Raw genomic sequence first — 7456 nt, 5'->3', positions numbered from 1 at the left:
TTAGGCAGTATGGTGGCACACACCTGTAATCCCAGCTCAGGGGGCAGAAGTTGTAGTGAGCTGAGATCGCACCACTGTGCTCCAGCTTGGGCAACAGAGTGAGACTCCGCCTCAAAAAATAAAAAGTCAAAAATAATTAGCTTTTGATGCTACAGTCCCCAGTACCATGGTTCCTGCCAGTCTTTCAGGGAAGAATGTAGAGAGCTAAATAGCAAAACAGGATGGTTTTTTATTCAAGGCCCAGATGCTTGTTCCAGGATGTACCTGCCACACAAGGTCAGAGAGCTCAGGGTGCCTGGGCTCAAGCAGGCACAGACTTTAACATTTAATAACAAACAGATGCGAAGTTAGTGCTGCAATCTGAAACTCTGCAGTGAAGCTATATTGGCTTCCCCCTCCACCTCCACCAGGACATATCTATAGAGCTTATCATAGAAGTCCGCACAGTATAACCAGGCCGGACGTCTTCTAGCCCACTAAGTGTTAATACCTACTGCCTGTGGCCCTTCTCTTCCAATGCACTTGACCATCAGGACATTAGAGAGAAGTTATGGCTTCCATCCAGATGGCACTGGCCTCCTTTTATCTAGGCTGTCCCTAGTGGAAGGAGCCCCTGAGAGGGGATGGCTGGTGAAGGTGTGCATGGCTGCATGTGCTGATCTCTGATAACATCCCAAAGACAAACAAAAATGACCTGGGATGATCAACATTTTGCACAGATCGAGGAGAACTGGCTGTTCTCCTATGCTGGCTTTTGTGTTCTATTAAAAATGGATTAAATCATCCAGACACTGAAATCTTTTGGTTGACATTTTCATTTAAAACTCACCATTATAGCTGGGCTTGAGTCCTCTGTCTGTGACCTGTGCTATGAGTCAGCCAGGCCCAGGCACATCATTGATAGGGCTGATTTGTCATCTTCCAGCAGCCAACTGCGGCTCCTGTTTCCTCAGAATTGAGGAAAATCATTTGCACAAAGTGTTGTTTCTCAATTCTAGCTTTTTACTTTTTTCCCCTTGGTGACAAGTGGGACTAAGCCATTGATTCACTTATCATGTTGGAGTGCCTATTTGTAGCGTGGGATCCAGTGTCAATTGCTGCAATTCAAATCCCACCTCCACAAATCAAGAGCCTTGTGTTAACGTCTCTAAACCTTAGTTGCTTCATCTGTAAAAGGAAAATCATCATAATGCCTACCCAGAAGGCTGCTGAGAGGATTGTTCCAGGCTTGGTTCCTCAGGAAGCTGACTATGAGAGGTAGCAAGCTGGACTTTATTACAGAATTCTCCTAGAAGCAACATGGAAAGCAGGACTGCACAGAGGGAGAAGCTGAGCTGTGATGCAGTCCCAAAGAAAGCAGCAATCCACCGCAGAGGGCACTCTGGAGTTGGGGTAGCCTGTTAGCCCCATCCTGAGTCAGACCAAAGGGGCTGGGCTCCTAAGCTCCTCTGTAGATGAGTCACTGGATGCAGGTTGTCCCTGGAGACCGTGTGACCTTGGGCAAGGCAGTTATCTTCAGCTGTGTCAGTCCCCTTAAGTAGCTGAGACTGGGCTTCCTACAGCATCCCCAACAGCAGGTAGAATAAGTCCCTCATCTCTGAAAGTGGATCTGGGCAGCATGCATCGCAGCTTCTCCCATGAAAATGAAATGCAGTGATCCACACAAAGCCTTTCACACAGTACCTGGCACGCAGTAAATGCTCAATAAGTGGTAGCTATTACAACTGTTGCTTTAGTAACTATTATCTGTCAGGCACTATGCTAGAGGCTGGGGACCCAGTGGTGATTGACAGTCAGCTCCTGCCCTCACGAAACTCAATCCATGGGCAAATCACACCATCAGACAAGCAATTGCAATGCAGTGCAATTGACAGGTGGCACAGGTTGTATAAGGGAGCACCTGTTGGGTTGGTGCAAAAGTCATCACAATTTTTGCCACAATAGAAGGGACACATGACCCAGACCAGGAGGATGAAGAAGAGTGATGCCAAAGGTTAATACCTGATGATGAAGGAGAGTTAGCCAGACAAAGAGAGTGAGAGGCTATTGGGTGTTGGAGACAAGGGCTCTCCAGATGGAGGAAGCAGGGTGGGCAGAGGCAAGGGCAGGCTGTATCAGCGCCTACATGATATGGTGCAGCACGGCCAGCCAGAGCACACACCAGGCTGGCGGGAGGAAGGTCTTATGTACACCAGGCCAAGGAGTGTGAGGCAACAGGGAGGCATTAAAGATTTCTAGGTAGAGAAGGGGAAAGACCTGTTTCGTGCTTGAAAGGTTGCTCTGGCTACTATGTGGGCAATGACTTGGAGATGAACAAGATTAGAGGCTGTTTTACATGACCAAGTGCCTACACACACACACACACACAGACACGAGATTAGAGGCTGCTTTACAGGACCAAGTGCCTACACACACACACACACACACACACACACACACACAGACACACACGCACATGAAATTAGAGGCTAGGAGATCCATCAGGAGGCTGTGCCAGGGTCCAGATGACAGGCAAGGGTGACCTGGACGGGTTGGTGGCACTAAAGGCAGACAGGAGTTCACAATCAAGGAATATCTAGGAGGTGGAATCCACAGATTTAAGGGTAATTAAATGGACTGGGCACAGTGGCTCATGCCTGTAATCCCAGCACTTTGGGAGGCCAAGGCAGGCAGTTTACCTGAGGTCAGGGGTTCAAGACCAGCCTGACCAACGTGGTGAAACCCAATCTCTACTAAAAATACAAAAATTAGCCAGGCGTGGTGGCACATGCCTGTAATCCCAGCTACTTGGGAGGCTGAGGCAGGAGAATCGCTTGAACTCAGGAGGTGGAGGTTGCAGTAAGCCAAGATCGCGCCACTGCACACCAGTCTAGGCGACAGAGCGAGACTCTGTCTTAAAAAAAAAAGGATAATTAAATAGTGAGGGGCAAAAGAAATCTAGGGTTATGCTTAAGCATCTGATCTGGGCATATGAACTCCAGGAGGCCTACAGAGGGAGTGTCCGAAGGCCTAGAGACAAGAAAAAACCATGGAGGACAGACATGATGCTCGGTATTCAACATGGCTCCAAGACTTGTGTCTCTGTTTTAGACAAACCCTGTGCAAGTCCCTAGTGAAGGATAACTGTTCTGCGGTGAGCAGGTCTATGCAAACCTACCCCCAAAGGCTGAGGAAGCTGAGAAGCTGAAGAAAGAGGTGGACAAATCCAGTTTCTCAGAAAGAAACACTTAATAGGGACTTACAAACATGAGCCATGTCCTGGATGGCTGCAAGACAAGATGGCGGATCCCTGCACTGTTACCCGCAAGTCCCAGCTCTTATATACCATAGGGAATTTGTCAAGGGCAGAATTTGTAGTATGAATGGGATTACAGTAATACCAACATTATTTTGACCTAAGGGTAAGTATGTGAAAATAGGAAATCTTAGAGACATTCCCGGAACTGGGGTTCATCAGAAGTGAACATGGCAGATGAGCATGCAAGACGGAGCTGCTTTAGCCTCCAGAGCAACCGTCAGAAGCAGCTATGTTAGTCCCAGAGCAACCTGCTTCCTCCCTGCTTCTTCTTTCGGGGAAAAATGGCCAAGAAAAAACACTTTCGGTGTTTATTTATTTATTTATTGAGATAGAGTCTCGCTCTCTTGCCCAGGCGGAGTGCAGTGGCGCAATCTCAGCTCACTGCAAACCCCACCCTCTAGGTTCCAGCAAATCTCCTGCCTCAGCCTCCTGAGTAGCTGGGATTACAGGCACCCACCACAATGCCCAGCTAATTTTTGTATTTTTAGTAGAGATGGGGGTTTTACGCTGTTGGCCATGTTGGTCTCGAACTCCTGGCCTCAAGTGATCTACCAACCTCTGTCTCTCAAAGTGCTAGGATTATAGGCATGAACCACTGCACCTGGCCTCTGTGTTTATTTAAACTGTAATTGTAGTGGAAAGCAAATTGAGCAAGGAAGAAGGTAGAAATAAAATTTCATTCTGGATTCAATCTTTGATAAACATCAACATTTATTGAATATGGACTCTGGGCTCAGGGCTGCAGATAAAAGGAAGCATAAGACAGGCACTGATTTGAGGGTCTAATTCCTTCAGCAGTAATATCTCCCATGATAAATTAGTACATTGACATTCAGGTTTATACACCAGCCTCTAACATGTTTGAGTCCGATAGTTCCGATGATGGGCCTAATCGTCGCTGGAGCTATTGGACTCCAAAGCTGATACGCATGCCTTTACAAGTGAGAATCATTCCGTTGGAAATGATTGGTAGGCCTCTCTGGCATTTCCTCCAGAAGGAGTAATCTGAGGGCAGGAAAGGGCAGAGGTATTGACTGCAAGGATTTGAGAATATTCTCTGATTCCGAGTTGGAAAACTGGACCCAATATTAGTTCAAAATATTTCTCAGGAAGGGAATGAGTTGGTATGCCTGAAGATCTAAAACAGAGCCTCCCTAACATTCTCTCTTTCTGGAACATGGTCTCTCTTTCCCAGGGAAATTGGGGTGCTCATTGACATTTGTTAAATAAAAGTTATAGAAGGTCACTGTTTTGGACTAAGCTCTTGGATTAGGCCTCGACAGACCCAACTAAAAATCAGAAAGGAGTCACTCATGCTAAAGTTCCACGTCAGCAAACCCCAAACCAACCTGTTATCTGATTTTCTGAGAAATCAGGAGAGATGATAGTTTAATTTCCCAAACAGGCTACTTTTGAATGAGGGGTGGGGACTGGGGGGTGACAGGAGGTGGTTAGTGGCACCATCTCCATGCAGTCGAAAATCCCTGCATAGCTGGGCATGGCAGCTCACACCTGTAATCCTAGCACTTTGGGAGGCTGAGGCGGGTAGATCACTTGGGACCAGGAATTTGAGACCAGCCTAGCCAACATGGCGAAACCACTGTCTCCACTAAAAATACAAAAATTAGCCAGGCATGGTGGTGCATGCCTGTAATCCCAGCTACTTTGAGAGGCTGAAGCAGGAGAATCACTTGAACCCCAGAGGCAGAGTTGCAGTGAGCCGAGATTGAACCACTGCACTCCAGTCTGGGAGACAGAGCAAGACCCTGTCTCAAAAAAAAAAGAAAGAAAAAGAAAAAAGAAAATCCCTGCATACTTTGTTTGTTTTTTGTTTTGTTTTGTTTCTGAATCGGAGTCTGGCTCTGTCACTCAGGCTGGAGTACAGTGGTGTGATCTCAGGCTCACTACAACCTCTGGCTCCCAGGTTCAAGTGATTCTCCTGCCTCAGCCGTCAGAGTAGCTGGGATTACAGAAGCGTGCCACCACGACCAGCTAATTTTTGTATTTTTAGTAGAGACGGGGTTTTGCCATGTTGGCCAGGCTGGTCTTGAATTCCTGATCTCAAGTGATCTCCTGTTCGACCTCCCAAAGTGCTGGGATTACGGGCATGAGCCACCACCCTCAGCCCCTGCATACTTTTGACTCTTCCCAAAACTACCAATAGCCTACTGTTGACCAAAAGCCTTGCCAATAACATGAACAGTCAATTAACACATATGTTGTATGTTACACGTATGATATACTGTGTTCTTGCAATAAAGTAAGCTAGAGAAAAGAACGTTATTAAGAAAATCATAAGGAAGAGATTTACATTTACTGCTCGTTAATTGGAAGTTGATCATGATAATCGTCATCATTCTCATCATCTTCACGTGGAGGCTGAGGAGGGGAAGGAAAAGGAGGGGTTGATTCCACTGTCTCAGGGGTGGCAGAGGCAGAAGAGGTGGAAGGGGAGACAGCAGAGGCTTGGTGCATACTTTTATTAAAAATTTGGTGCAACTTTTATTAAAAAAAATCCAGGCCAGGTGCTGTGGCTTATGCCTATAATCCTAGCACTTTGGGAGGCCAAGAGGGGTGGATCACCTGAGGTCAGGAATTCTAAACTAGCCAGGCCAACATGGTGAAACCCCATCTCTACTAAAAATACAAAAATTAGCCCAGTGTGGTGGCAGGCGCCTGTAATCCCAGCTACTCCGGAGGCTGAGACAGGAGAGTCATTTGAAGGCGGAGGTTGCAGTGAGCCCAGATTGCACCACTGCACTCCAGCCTGGGTGACAAGAGCGAAACTCTGTCTCAAAAAAAGGAAAAAAATCCAAGTACAAGTGGACCTGCTCAGTTCAAACCCATGTTAAGGGTCAATTGTACAGTAATCTGAAGTATGTAACCTGATGTTAACCAATCATTTCTCTCTCTCTCTCTCTCTCTCTCTTTCTAAGAGACACGGTCCTGCTCTGTCGCTTAGGCTGGCATAAGGAGCACAATCATAGGTCATGGCAGCTTCAAACTCCTGGTCTCAAGTGAGCCTCCCACCTCAGCCTCGAGTAGCTGAAACTACAGGCATAAGCCACCGCACCTGCCTTATTTTTTTATTTTGTAGAGGTGTAGGTCTCATTGTGTTGTCCAGGCTGGTCTCAAACTCCTGGACTCAAGAGGTCCTCCAGTCTTGGCCTTCCAAAGTACTGGGATTACAGGCATGAGCCACAGTGCCAAGCCCTCATCAATTATTTTTCTGTGATTCTCTCTGTCCCCTCCTTACAAGGAAAGTAATTTTAAAACAACCAATTCAGCCTTGGTTCTTTGTTTCTGCTTTCTTCAGCCCTTCTCTGTCTATAAAACCAACCTCTTCTGCTCAGCTTTTGGGAACACTTATTCTAATTTAATGGAGGTGTTGCCCAATTCTAGAATCACAAATAAAATCAATTAAGATCTTTAAACTAACAATAAAAGTTAAAAAATAAAAACAAACAAAAAGATCTTTAAATTAAATATGTTGTAATTTTCTCCTTTGACAGGTTACAAGTGCAACCTCCATTGAATGAACCAAATGAAAAAATGTCACGGTTAGGTTAGGTCTTTACTTCCCAAATGAGGGTCAAGATGTAGGATAGCAAGAACGAACCTCTACCATAAAAAAGATCCAAACCCAAGAGAATGTGATTTTTCTTTAAAGCTGTTTACTACAACAAAACTTTCTTTTTAGTCTGGGAGACTAAAAACCATCAGCTGACACAATCTTTTTTTCCTTGAAGTTTCCAAAGAAAAGCAGGTGAGTTTGCACTGACTTCCATTTTCCCCCTGCCTTCCTTCTAGTGTCAGATGAGCGTCCCTGCGCTCTTCCCAGGCAGCCCTCTGTGTCCCCGGCTGTCATATATGGGGGAGGGGATGGGGGTGGGTGAGATGGCTTTGTTTGTACAGGAAAGAGGGGCGGCAGGCACTGGGAGCACTGGCTCCGGCCCCGGGAACACTCACTGGGCGTAAAGGAGAGGGAGAAAGGGAGTGTGAAAGCCGAAACCTGCCCGGGGCGCACGGACGACGCCCCCAATTCAACGCGTCCAGCGTCCCAGTCGCAGTCAGACCCCGAAGGCGCGCCCGCGGCCACTCCGGCCCGGGCACGCGCACGAGGAGGCTCGGGGAGGGGGCGGGGGGAGGGGCGAGCGA

Source organism: Aotus nancymaae, unplaced genomic scaffold (genome assembly GCF_030222135.1).
Source record: "Aotus nancymaae isolate 86718 unplaced genomic scaffold, 86718_ANA_hifiasm-v0.15.2.pri h1tg000010l, whole genome shotgun sequence".
Taxonomy (NCBI): domain Eukaryota; kingdom Metazoa; phylum Chordata; class Mammalia; order Primates; family Aotidae; genus Aotus; species Aotus nancymaae.
This window is presented reverse-complemented; position numbering follows the sequence as displayed.